We start from the raw sequence: 14,448 nt of genomic DNA, 5'->3' as shown, positions 1-14,448 counted from the left end.
TTCATGAATTAATTAAAGTACAAAATTTAAATAACTTGCTTCCAAGAGCTTCAGAGTCAATCATTTACAAACCGGGAAAGTTTGGGCGAGTCATTAAGCAATCCTCCCTGTCCCTTCCACGATAAAACGCGGGGAAACAACTCCAGGCTGCTGTGAATAAATGACATACATCATTCGTTTGCAACTGACTATTCGATGACTATTCCCCACACCCCCATCCCTGCACAGTGATAACATCGTACTTTATCAATCTTAGTTGCTAAACTATGCAGATGACTCCTTGCACGGTCAGTACATTAGCACTGACATCCCTGAGTTCCTTTCTACAGTTTACAACCCATTTTCCTATACATTATATGCTCTTTCACAAGTGTAGAAGTTAGGCATTTCCACTTAAAAAACTAAGAACCTAGGCTCAGAGAAGTCAAATGGTTTGTCCGCCCACTTTACCGCTGCTTAATAGGTGGTATGGAGGAAACGCAAACCCCTATCTTCTAACTACGAACTGAGGAACAGAACGTTTTAAACGACATTCTCTCTGAAACCCAGGGATCAGATTATTCACCTCAAAGAGAATTCAGAGGGTATATCCCTTGGCTTGGAATTCAACTCTGAAGAATACAGGGTTGCGGGGAGCCTGAGAGGGGCTGAGGTTTGAGAAATAGGCTATCAGAACTAGCACCTTTCACCTGGAGCGTAGCTCCCACAGGAAGCGAGAGGACACACGCCAGCCCTTCTGCAAGACAGACTGAGTCTGGTAATGCCAGAGGCTTTATCCTGCCGTAGGATAGGACATAGGAGACCTCAACACTTGCCAATAAGCCTCTGGGCCCGCCGAGCTTCTAGGGACCCCTAGACGGGAAAAGGACAGGGCAGCGGTTACCTGAACTGCTGCTCACCGCGAAGCCGCCATCTTGCCTCAGTCCCGGCTCTAGACGGCACAACTCCACGCGCCTTCCTGGCCCGCGGGGCACTCTGGGAAATGTAGTCTCCGCCGGAAGGAGCCCATGGTGCCGGGGTTGGGGGTGCGCGGCGACGGCGGGTGCGGAGCGGGGATTCATCCAGCCTGCTCCCGGGTTTAGTTGCAGCAGTTCGCCAGCAAGTTTACTAGCACTATCTCCAAAAACAAATTCACTGTTCCCCAGTCATATCCTTAAGAAAGTAACAAACACTGTCTTTTTTAAGTTTATACCAATAATCGGAGCAACTTGAGATCCATCCTCGGATGAATTAGGTTTCCTACGGAAAGAGACATTTCAGAGAAGCATTGAAGGAGTAGTGGCGTTGGATTTAACGTTTGACATGGGGAAGCGGGGCAACCCTTCAACCTAAAAGCCCAGCATTATGTTTTGAGAACGGTGCTGGTTATTTATTATGAGAGGAAGATGTGCAGAATCCTGAACCTTGCCTTGTATCTTAGAGGGAAGAAAAGGCCACGCTATAATGTCTTTCCGGACTATGCTGTAGGGGAAGACAGGGAGGAGAAACAGATTGGAAGGAACGATCAATGGACTCGTCAAACATTCACTGTGCAGAGCTGAAGAGAGACGAATCAAAGACGATTCCACAGGACACGTCTCAATGGCTGTGAGCCGAGTGGGAACCACTGACCAACAGGGAGGCTCAGTGGGGCGAAGAAAGGTTCACAAAGCTGAGACCAGAAAAGAAACCAGCCATGGGCCTGTGCACATAAGGAGTGAGTGTAGGAAAAAAAAAGAAAAGTACCCAGAACCTAGCCAGGAAATTCCAACGTTTAGCGGTCCGGTGGAGGAGGACAGCCAGCAAGGGCCTCTCAGAAGCAGCTGGAGAGAGGCAGTGTGAAAACCAATAATACACAGTCTGAGAGTGTGTCAGGAAGAGTTTCATAAATGTAGAGTTCAGTGTCAGCAGTTTTAAAACTAATTTCCAACATGCTAACATTTTGATGTGTAATCTTGCACTTTTTGTCTTTTTGTGTATCTGTACTATGATAGTAGCTAACAGTTATCAGACACATTATGTGTACTGTTTTAAAGTCCTGTGGCCAGTAATGGAGCTGAGACATGAACCTGCCAGCCTGATTCTTCTTCAGTCTCCCTCTCTTTCACACAAACACATTATGTTTAGTTTTTCTTTTATTACTGTTAATATATTCATACATATATCAATAAACACACATACATGCACCCTAGACTATCTTTTCTAATATACCTTTATTCCACTTACCTGTGTATCATGAAAATCTTTCCTACAAACACCTTAAATATTGTCAGTTTCAAACTGCAAGCCTTCTGGAAATCATCAGGACTTATTTAGATGATCAGAGATTCTCATAGTATAAAGTTTTTTCATTATTAGTTGCTTTTATGCAACTCCTAAATTTTAAATTTATTCTACTGCACTCATTCATTCTACAAATATTTATTGAGCACTTATTAGATGTACCAAACACCTGAATAACAGTCTATGTATTTAGAGATTTCACATCAAGTGGGAACTGCAGAAAGTAAATGTATAATTGTATAAGTAATTTATTATCATTGTCTTGAGTGCCTTGGAAAAAATGCTGTGAAACATATAACTATTGGTTATGATCATATTAAATTATATATGTTTAATAGCATTGATAAATGATCCCACCAGAAACCATAAGAAATTTACACCCAAAACTGTTAAGTTCTTTCTCCCTTTCCTCCATATTAATAGAACCCCTAATCTTTGACTGAGTATACATCTATTCTGAATTTTAAAATCTACATTTCCCAGCCTCCCTTTCAAACATAGGAGTGGTCATGTGACTTAAGTGCTGGCCAATGAGATATATGGACCGAACAGAAGCAGAAGATATTAAGAGGTAGCAAGGATACACAGAAGAACGATACAAAAAAAGATCTTCATGACCCAGACAACCATGATGGTGTGATCACTCACCTACAGCCAGACATCCTGGAGTGCACGGTCAAGTGGGCCGTAGGAAGGAAGCATCACTATGTATCAACAAGGCTAATGGAGGTTATGGAATTCCAGCTGAGCTATTTCAAATCCTAAAAGATGATGCTGTTGAAGTGCTGCACTCAATATGCCAGAAAATTTGAAAAATTCGGCAGTGGCCACAGGACTGGAAAATGTCAATTTTCACTCCAACCCCAAAGAAAGGCAATGCCTAACAATGTTCAAACTACCATAGAATTGCACTCATTTCAAATGCTGACCAGGTAATGTTCAAAATCCTTCAAGCTAGTCTTCAACAGTACATGAACTGAAACCTTCCAGATGTACAAGTTGGATTTAGAAAAGGCAGACAAACCAGAGGTCAAGTTGCCAAAATCCATTGCATCATTGAAAAGCAAGAGAATTCCAGAAAAACATCTACTTCATTGGCTATAATCTTTGACTGTGGCTCACAACAAACTGGAAAATTCTTCAAGAGATGGGAATACCAGACCACCTGACCTGCCTCCTGAGACATATGTACACAGGTCAAGAAGCAACAGTTAGAACTGGACATGGAACAACAGACTGGTTCCAAATTGGGAAAGGAGTACATCAAGGCTGTGTATTATCACCCTGCTTATTTGATTTATATGCAGAGTACATCATGAGAAATGTCCATCTGGATGAAGCACAAGCTGGAACCAAGATTTCTGGGAGAAATATCAATAACCTCAGATATGCAGATGACACCACCCTTGTGGCAGAAAGTGAAGAACTAAAGAACCTCTTGAAGAAAGTGAAAGAGGAGAGTGAGACAGCTGGCTAAAACTCAACATTCAAAAATCTAAGATCATGGCATCTGGTCCCATCACTTCATGGCAAATAGGTGCGGAAACAATGTAAACAGTGACAGACTTTATTTTTGGGGGCTCCAAAATCACTGTGCATGGTGACTGCAGCTAGGGAATTAAAAGACGCTTGCTCCTTAGAAGAAAAGCTATGACAAACCTAGACAGCATATTGAAAAGCAGAGGCATTACTTTGCTGACAAAGGTCTGTCTAGCCAAAGCTATGGTTTTTCCAGTAGTCATGTGTGGATGTGAGAGTTGGACCATAAAGAAGGCTCAGCACCAAAGAACTGATGCTTTCAAACTGTGGTGTCGGAGAAGACTCTTGGGAGTTCCCTGGACTGCAAGAAGATCAAACCAGTCAACCCTAAAGGAAATCAGTCCTGAATATTCAGTGGAAAGACTGATGCTGAAGCTGAAACTCCAGTACTTTGGCCACCTGATGCTAAGAGCTGACTCACTGGAAAAAACCCTGATGCCGGGAAAGATTGAGGGCAGGAGGAGAAGGGGTCGACAGAGGATGAGATAGTTGTATGGCATCACTGGCTCAATGGACATGAGTTTGAGCAAGCTCCGGGAGATGGTGAAGGACAGGGAAACCTGACGTGCTGCAATCTGTGGGGTCGAAAAGAGTCGAACACATGAGCAACTGAACAATAACAATGAGATGTAAGCAAATGTGCCTTTGCTGCTGCTGCTGCTGCTAAGTCGCTTCAGTCGTGTCCGACTCTGTGTGACCCCAGAGACGGCAGCCCACCAGGGTCCCCCATCCCTGGGATTCTCCAGGCAAGAACACTGGAGTGGGTTGCCATTTCCTTTGGGTCTTCCCAAATGCTTTGCAAAGTACCTGACACATAGTAAAGCACTCAATCAGTACTAGCAATAATTTTACCTTGTAGGTGGTTAATAAATACTTGTGTAATAAATTTTTATGAATACCTTACCCAAAGAGATTACCTACTTCTTAGACATTGAAATGTAATCCTTCCCTTTTGACTGTCAGGAATAATCCAATTAATGCAATTAAAATTTAGAAAATGACTTCGTCTAAAATGGAAAATAATGATTTCTAGCTTTAAGTTGGTATATCACTTAGTCTCAGAAGAAAGCAAATGACATACTCAGCTGGTATCATTCTGAGCAGTTTATTTACAGAGGAATTCTTTAAGGAGGTATCAGTGGAATCACTCGGAGCAGTAGTAGTATAACCCGGGCTTGGTACTATTGGCTGTTCCTTCCAGATCAGAAGGAATAAACAGGGGGAGCAGTTCCTAGACTCCAGGAGAGAATCCTGTAGTTGGCTACCTGGAGGAGAGTTGTCAGCTGTTGAAGGGCATCGCCAGCCTGATGTGACCTTGCCAGGAACAATCCAGGGTAATAATTACTCTGACTTCTCTATCCTTTCCCTCTCCAATCTCCTGCAAGGTCTTGTCATTGGCCCAAACCAAACAGAAACCAGAGATGAAAGAACCCCCTCCATGCAGCGTTGTCTAATCAGGTTAACTTCCAGGAGAACACAGTGGATGAGGGGGAAGAGTGGATTTGGAAAAGTGAAAGGGAAGTTCTTGGCACCATGTCAGAGTAAGTGTCCTTGGCATGTTTTTGGTGCTCTGACTATAAAGCCAGAGATTGGTAATCCAATTTAATGTTATTTAAATATAAACAGTATGATCCTCCAGTTTTAATGGAATAGGAGAAGAATTCTGGATAGCTTTGAGCAGTAATACTTTCATTGAATATGTTGATAAATCAAATAGTGAAATCAAATAAGTGAAACAACTTGGGTAGGAGATTGGAGGCTCACATCACACTGATAAATTAGGTAATAGGTGTAACATGAATTCAGGTAACACTCCATTTGGAGGGTATGGGTGGCAACCATAAGAGGGGGCTCTGCTTCTCCTTCCAGGTCGTGTGGAAGAAGATCCTGGAAGACTGCACTTCCAGACCTCACCCTCACAATCAGCCTAGAAGACATCTCAAATTGCTTGTGTAGGTTACCCCAAGGTACTTGGGGGTTACTTGTTTCCTTCAGTTTTTGAGTGACTTTTAGCTCCTCAGAGAATTTGGAACGAAGTGTAGAAACGATGACATAAATCAAACACACCTATGGACTTCCCTGGTGGTACCATGGATAGGAAGCTGCCTGCCAATGCAGGGGACAAGGGTTCGATCCCTGGTCCGGGAGGATCCCACATGCCACTGAGCAACTAAACCCGAGCACCACAGGGTCTGAGCTTGCATGCCCTAGAGCCTGTGTTCCACAAGAGGAGTCATTGCAATGAGAAGCCTGTGCACCACAACGGAAAGGAGTACCCGCTCATTGCATCTAGAAAAAGCCCATGAAACGAAGACCTAGCACAACCAAAAATAAATAATTAAATGAATGAATCAAACCCACCGTGTAGTTTATTTTCCAGTTAGGGTTGAGAACATAATACATTCACAAACAAGTATCTTCTGTGTTTATATTGAAGTATTTAGAATATATAAGAGAATTTGGACTATTAAATTTGCTTTGTGGCCTGATAAATTAGCTTTGATTCTAATTTTTAAAAACTTTTTATTACAGAAAATTTCAAACACATACAAAATTAGAAATAGAAGTATAACAAACCACCATACACCCCTCATTTGGCTTCAACAGTTATCAGCTCATGGGCAATTTTGTTTCATCTATGCTCCCACCATGTACCTTTCCCTACATTATTTTGAAGCAAATCTCAAGTAGCCTATTATTTCATCTATAAATATCTCAGTGCATCTGTTTACTAAGTCACTTCAGCTGTGTCCCACTCTTTGTGACGCTATGGACTGTAGCCTGCCAGGCTCCTCTGTCCATGAGATTCTCCAGGCAAGAACACTGGAGTGGATTGCCATGCCCTCCTCCAGGGGATCTTCCCTACCTCCAGGGATCGAACCCACATCTCTTCTGTCTCCTGCACTGGCAGGTGGGTTCAACATGCAACTTTCCAAATGGTTCATGAATGTCATATTTTCTATTGAGTTTGCTTGTTTGATCAGATCCAAATTAGATCCACACTTTTCAACTGCTTAATATCAGGTTTTAAGTCCCTTTCATTTAAGAGTTCCTTCCCCATTTGTCTTTCTCTTTTTTCCTTGCACTTCTCTGGTAAAGAAACAAAGTGTTTGTCTGGTAGAGATTCCCACAATCTGGGTTTTGGTGAGTACATCTTGGAGCAAACTTTAACATGTTCCCAAGTCTCTTGTGTTTTCCGTAAACTGTGATTCCAATTTGAACTTTTCATTAGGTGACTGATCTAGGCTTATGATTCTATGTTGAAAAGTGTGAAATAATTATATTGTTTGGAAGCAGTGTTAGAATACTTAATAGATGATTCACTGTATTTAAATTGTTTTTAATTTATAAGAATTATTTAGATGTTTGGGAATGTTTACCTATCCGAAAATTGAAGGGCTGCACAAGAAAATTGAGTATGTTAAATTTACAGGTGCAACTTAAAAGTTCAAATGTAGGTATTTAATTTTCTTTTATGGAAAATTTCCTTAAAAGAGTTTTATTTTAGTTGCTAGTCTAATAAGCAGAATAATATTTGTAAATTGAACTTAAGGAAAAACTAGACTTTACTCTCATTTCAGTAAATTGAATGTTAATTAAAACAATGCTACTTAAACTAATCTATGGATAATCTCCTTGTGCAGTAAAGCTACCTCAAAAACACCAAAAATGCTCTTATTGGTATAAAGATGTTTTTGTCCTCTACTTTCCAAAATTATACTCAAACAACAAAACAGAGATGAATGGCAAGAGATGCAAGAATGGCACCTGATTGAGCAGACCAAGTCTCAAACAATTGGTGTCACCACCTATTCAGGAAGAGGGGGTGAGGAAAGGGCTGAACGCTGATAATATTTGAAAGTCAGTATAAGGTGCAATTAGATCCAAGTCTCCCATAAACATCAGCCCACCCTGGTCAGAAATGGGCATCTGAATCTGAGAAGCTCTGGACTCAGGAGCACCACACTCGGAGGAGGGCATGGGAGAAGCGCCCAACAGGAAACTGGTGAGTGAGTGCCCAGGTTCCCGTCCTTGTGCAGCTCCGGAATGTCAGCACCCTTTGTATTTTGAGCCTGGTCTGCAGCCTTCCCTGTGACCATATGAACCACCAGATGTCCTCCCAATAAATTCCTTATCTGTTAGTTGGAGTCAATTTCTATGCCTGCACCCAGAAACCCTGGGCATGTGGGATCTTAGTGCCCCAACCAGGGATTGAACACGCACCATCTCAGTGGAAGCACAGAGGCTTAACCACTGGCCCGCCAGGCAAGTCCTCTATCTTGCTCATAAAAAAAAAAAAAAAAAAAAAAAAAACAGTTCCTAGGGTGGACCTAATACGTCGTAATAGGTAGAGAATGAAGGAAAGCAGGAAGAGGTGATATGTGCTGCTAGACACATAGCAAGTAAGAACATGGGTGGGTAAAAAGGCAACATGACATCAGTGACAAGGCAACAAGGTGTGAAAATGATTGAGAGAACACAGGTATGATGCATCACGGGATTTTCAGAGCGATGATGAGATCGTCCCGACTGTGGGCTGAGGTTGCCTTTGGGGAGCCGAGATAGAAAGCAAGCAGGAGGTTAAGAAAATGTCAGTTGGTTTTGTGATTAGAAGGTAACAGGAGTAAATTTTCTAATTGGTGAATTTAAAATAAAGAACTGGGTCCTCTCAGCTGCCTCTTTCCCGCTTCTCTTTCTCTACCTCCCTCCTTTTCCCCTCTGGTTTTCCTTTCTCCTTCTCTCTTTCTTCCTCCTTTCTTTCTCTTCTTCCTTTCTTTCCCCCCAGCCTGTCTTCTGCTCTTATGCCTGCCCACCTCCTCTGTCTTGGTTTAAGGGGCCTGCAGTTGCCTGACAGTACTAAACAATTGGGTGGCTACGCCTGCAAGTGGGAAGCAGGTTGGGGAACTATTAATAAGCTCAAAGTACTGCAGACTTAGAGTTGTTTTCTTCCATTAACTTTACTAGTAATGAAGGCAATGTTTTGGTCTCCATCTCTTTCAATGGGTTATAATTTCAGGAACCTAAGTTAGGTTTTATTTATTGGCTTCCTCAAAACCCAACAATCTGGAATACTGAACACCTGGACCACCTTACAACCCCAACAATCTGGAATATCTAACACTTGAACCAAGTGAATTAGAACAGATAAGAGGAAAGATATGGGTATTGGACCAAAAGGAATTAGAAAAACAGGAACAAGAGAAGTATAAATCAAGGTTGGTCTTATAACTGTTTTGCTTTCTGGAGCAGATCAGATAATACTGGACAGCTTTGGACCTCTCAGTGGTATCCAGGGAGCTTGTTAAAATCACAGGCGCCTGTGACTTGCACTCAAGATCTTGGGCGGGGCTCCTGCACCTGTGTTTCACCAGCCCCCGAGGTGATTAGCACTCCAAAGTTTGAAAACCTCTGCTTCAGAGTATATTACAACCCAAATCATTGTACTGGAAAGCAAAACAAAGTTTTCAAAACACTTCTAATCATGCTGGAAGCAGGCCAGCAGTTTTCTGCAGAAAGAGAGAGACACGAGTGAGAAGCATTTGAGACGTCAGTAGGACTGGAGAGAGATCAGTGATGGGTGGAGGAAGAAAGGTGATGGGAGTGTTCTGACGAGAAGCCTGGGCAGGGCACACCAGGGGAGAAGATGTGGGGAAAGAGCTTAGGCTGGGTAGGCTGAGTAAGCGCTCACAGGTGGAGTCATCTTGGGCAACTATTCTCTGGGGAACCTGGAAGAGTGACGCACGGAGGCCCGGGGAAAAGCCTTGCTCTCAGAGCTCCTGTTCCAGTCAGGCTTCTGGCCAACCCTCGAGTCACCATCCTCTGGAATCTTGTTTCCACTGGGAACTGGCCCAAAGAGAGGAATACCCTCCTTCATCTAGAATTAGCGAGGGGCTAATGTCTCCAGGGGTGCATGCACTTAAAGCTTCCTGTGGGTAAGATGGCATTCAAAAATGCTTGGTAAAGCATCAGGTGGTGAAAAAAGGCCAGTCTTTTACCCTGATCCTCTTAGGTCTCATCTTTCCAGAGTCTTTCCACCCTGAGATAGTTAGTGCTCCTATGACCCTGGGTGACCTCACTGGGTTCCTTCTCACAGGCTGGCATTGTGTGGGCTAACACTTTGTAAGCGCTCAGCTGTTTATGTTGAAGTCACGAATATGAACCGGCAGGGTTTTTTTTTTTTTCTTTTCTAAAATCAGTGTGCAGCCGTTTCTTCCTCCCCCACCCACTTCCTCCCCGAGTCAGTGTTCATGAACCCTCTTCTCACAGATACTTCTGTCTTGATCGCCCACGAAACAGTTTTCTAATTTGTTAAGAAACAAAAAGTGTATTGCCAACAAATACTTCTGCATGAAGACTATTGCTCATAATGGAAACAGGACCTCTGTTAAAGGTGACTGATCTATCATTTTCCAAACTGATCTACTCTGTCTTTAAAAAGCATGAGACAGTTTGTGAAAGAAAAAACAAAACAAAACAACTCTGTTGTCCTCCAGGAAGTCAACTTGAAAAGTTTAGGGATGAACATCAATATCCTGTGTTTTCTGTAAGCAATCACTTATGGATGAGGAATTTAGGCAGCCGTTCTCAAACAGGTGCTTATCTTCAACCTGAACTCATGGATTAATTTCCTTGACCAGTTCTTTTTGGGAGGTCTGATGCAGATCTAGCCCTGAGCTAGGTCCCAGGGATCCAGAGATGCCCAAGATAGAGAAGATCCATGACTCTGAGGAGCTCAGGTATAAATGTCCTAAGACATTACCTGCAGGGTAGATAGTACATATGTTTCTGCTATTATGGCAACCCACTTCAGTATTCTTGCCTGGAAAATTCCGTGGACAGAGGAACCTGGTGAGCTACATGGGTCACAAAGAGTCAGACACGACTGACTTAGCAGGCTGCAGTGAACGTCTGAAATATCGGTGGGAGGGGTGGGGAAGGAACAGGAAGCACTAAAATAGTATTTTGAGGAGTAAGAATTTCAGTAGAACAGGAGTCCTCTAAATTCTCCAACACAGCATTCTTAGGCCCTCTTCCCTGTATTATAGTGCAAAGGCCCTTGGAGTTTGAGTTCTGAAAGGAGCAGAGCCTGGGGGAAAAAAAAATATATATATATATATATATACAAAAAAAAAAAAAAACCTGGACAAGAAGAATGTCTGATGAAGAGCCAAAAAAAAGACTAACTAGCTAAGAGTTCTGCCTAGCACTGTTCACTTTAGTGAGGCTATTTGGTTGTTCTATTTATTCAATACTATGGACTGGCATTTTTTGAATTTTGAGTACATGATATCATTCTTTCTCTTTCTTTTTTTAAAATTAGTTTTCCTTTTTTTTTCTTTAGTTGTATATCATTCTTTTTTATGTATATATTTATTTGGCTATATCAGGTCTTAGCTGCAGCACGAAAGATATTTGTTGCACCATGTGGGATATTTCGCTGCGGCACACAGCTCGTCTCTCTAGTTGTGGCTCAGGGGCTCACTAGTTGTGGCGCATGGGCTTAGTTGCTCCTTGGCATGTAGGATCTTAGTTCTGCAAGCAGGAATAGAACCTGTGTCCCCTGCATTGCAAGGCAGCTTCTCAACCACTGAACCACCTGGGAAGTCCCTGTGATATCATTCTTGGACAGCATGTAAAGAACTTTGAACACCTTTTAGACGCTTGAAATTAGTGAATTGGATTATTTTATGTTTGGAATAGGTAACACATTCAAAATCCAAAGGTTCAGTTTAGTTCAGTTCAGTCGCTCAGTCCTGTCCAACTCTTTGCGACCTCGTGGAATACAGCATGCCAGGCTTCCCTGTCTATCATAGAGTAAAAGTCTGTTTTACTATTGTTCTCCGGCTGTTTTGCAGATATCCTTATTTTATTTTTTCTGTATTTTATGGCTATAGTAAGATTCTTAACCAGCTTTCTAAGCTGAGAATAAACACTGCATCTCAGCCCTGTGGCAACCTGTCCTTCTAAAATATATCCTGTTCTACAGGACTTACATAAATCAGAAGTTTGGAGTTTATTTTCCAGATGAGTATAGTGTGAGCTGTTCTCAAAGGGGAAAAAAAGGGTAAAGACATTTATATAAATCTATATATATATATGCATACATGCTAAGAAGCTTCAGTCGTGTCCAACTCTTTGTGACCCTGTGGACTGTAGCCCACCAGGCTCCTCTGTACATGGGATTCTCCAGGCAAGAATACTGGAGTGGGTTGCCATTTGCCATGCCCTCTCCAGGGAATCTTTCAGACCCAGGGATTGTCTCCTGTGTCTCTTGCATTGCAGGCAGATTCTTTGCTGCTGAGCCACTGGGGTATTATATTTTATATATATAATATTTATCTAAGAGAATTTCATGCCATCAAACCTATCTTGGCCAAACAAGCTATACTGACAAGTTTTAAAAGAACTAGTTTCCTGGGCTACCCTGGTGGTCCAGTGGTTAGGAATCTGGACACGGGTTTGACCCCTGGTTTGAGAACTAAGATCCCACGTGCTGCTGGGCAACTAAGTCGGTGCATCACAAATACTGAGCCTGTGTCTAGAACCTGTGTCAAAGCAACAAGAGAAGCCATGGCAATGAGAAGCCCAAGCAACGCAACTAGAGAAAGGCTGCACGCAGCAGTGAAGACCCAGCACAGCCAAAAATACAAAAGAGCTAGTTGCTTAAAGTGCTTTACAAAAAAACCTGCTTTCCTATAGAAAACTATACACAGTCCTCATCAAGACTACAAAAATAATAGCCCTATATGTTATGAAGTGTTCTAAGTACTTAATATGTATATTTGTATATCACTGAACTTTCACAATAAGCACATGAAGTACACCTTCTAGGTGAAGCAAAGATCAGACAAGCAAATTGTTTTCAAATCTAGGTGGGGCTTCAGTGCCCTCACTCTTAATCTCCATGACTCTCATTATCCATTCTGATACAGAATAGTCAAAAGAAGTCACTGGCAACATTTTTGCTGTTTATTCAAAATCTTTCATTCTCAAATTTTAGGATCTATCAACATTACCCACAATGTTTACATGCAGAGTTCCAGGCCTCAGCACTGACCTAGAAAATTAGCATCTCTGGAAAAGGGCTCCCGGAATGCTATTTTAACCAGCGTTGTGGATGATTCTAAGGCAGGTGGCTTGTAAACACGTTGTGACAAATATACCTGTGGCAGTTTGTGTTTCTCAAAGTTGGCCACAGTCGTATTTTCTATCATATGTATACCCTGCTAGTTTCTAGAATATGCCGTTCTTCTTTGAAGAGAGGGGGACCATGTCCCCTAGCTTTCAAACTGGGTGGGTTTTTATGACGAGAAGTCAATGAGTAGATTATGGCGGGAGTGATGCTACCTGATTTCCAAGGCTAGGTCAAAAAAAAAGGCGATTCAGCTTCCACTTTTGCCTGCTAGAACACTTGTTCTTGGAACCCAGCCACCAGGCAGTGAGGAAGCCCAGGTTTTTCCAGGGAGAGGCCCATTTGGAGCAGGACTAACAGCTCGTACCAACTTGCCTGCTGTGTGAGCCACCCTGGAAGTGCTTCTGGTTCAGTCAAGCTACCCAAGCTGACACAGCATGTAGAGAGATGTGCCTTCCCTGCCAAGCCCTGCCCAAATTGCAGATTCAAGAACTAAATAAATGATTATTGTCCTTTTCAGCACTAAATTGAAGCTGCTTTTTTATGCACTAGATAACTGGACTAGAACCCTTCTAATCCCATATTCACTCTGCCTTTCTTCCTATCAAGGTGGGTTCCTGGACCTCTCTGAAATATTCTGCCAGTATCTCTGTCCAGTGTCATTTACTTTCCCAAATTCTTCTAATGACAGAACTACTCATTTCAGAGTTCTAGATATTCAAAGTTCTCATTACTGCCTCTGAGGCTTGGTTTCTCATCTAAAAAACAACAGTAATAAGACAGCCTACCTTATACACTTTATCATTAAATGAGATAGTCCATGTAATCATTTAGCATCACGCTAATGACATTTTCTCTTGTTATTCTTACTAGGTTTCTTGCATTCATATTCTCTATTCTTTAATGCACTAATTTTTTTTTTTTTCTTACAGCTCAATGCAGTTCGCAGGCTTTCTAGGCCTGGCATGCTCCCCTGACCAAGTCAGATTCTTCTTCATCCTTAAGGATGCCACTTCTCCTTTGAGGAGACTTCTCTGACTTCTCAAGCAATTAACGCCTCTCTGTGTTCAAATAACATCTTGAAGGAACCTCTACTATGTCCCTTAACGCACTGAATTGTAATTGTTGACTTGTCTCTATTCTCCACTGTACTCTTCAGTTCTTGGGAGGCAGGGTCAGCCTCTTTGTATCCTCATCCACTAACACAGCACCGGACACTTTTTAAGTTACCGTCTACTGTCTGTGCTACTGGGCGAGGAAATTCCGTAGCTAAGTAGTTAAGGGGTCCATGTTTTGGCAGATCTGCCTCGGAACGAAACTTCCCACACAACCTGGGGAAAAGGGAATGTCTCTGAGCCTCATTTGTAAAGTGGAGGAAGCACCTTAAGGTTGCTATGATGAGAAAGTAAAATAATACCGCATAAAGTCCATCACATAGCAAGCAAGCAATCATCAGGGTGTTACGAAATGGTTCCCCAACAATCCGATTTTCGGGTACCCTCACTTTAATCCTT

The 14,448-nt window shown here is 42.3% G+C and overlaps 1 protein-coding gene across 5 annotated transcripts in view; it reads right to left on the bottom strand.

Moving 5' to 3' along the window:
* The window catches only part of MRPL42 (mitochondrial ribosomal protein L42), a 30,812-nt gene extending 29,880 nt beyond the window's left edge, over window positions 1-932 (bottom strand). For 2 of the 5 annotated variants that reach the window (XM_005206117.5, XM_005206120.5), the window contains exons 1-2: window positions 884-926; window positions 73-150 (exon numbers count right to left, since the gene is read on the bottom strand). The gene's annotated coding sequence lies outside the window, so the exon portion shown is untranslated. Of the gene's footprint in view, window positions 1-39; window positions 151-883 lie in introns of all 5 variants that reach the window. The other 3 variants (NM_001037622.2, XM_005206118.5, XM_005206119.5) reach the window with 3 other exon arrangements.
* Window positions 933-14,448: the final 13,516 nt, after the last annotated feature.

This window comes from Bos taurus, chromosome 5, assembly GCF_002263795.3.
Source record: "Bos taurus isolate L1 Dominette 01449 registration number 42190680 breed Hereford chromosome 5, ARS-UCD2.0, whole genome shotgun sequence".
In the NCBI taxonomy this organism is placed as follows: domain Eukaryota; kingdom Metazoa; phylum Chordata; class Mammalia; order Artiodactyla; family Bovidae; genus Bos; species Bos taurus.
This window is presented reverse-complemented; position numbering and strand designations above follow the sequence as displayed.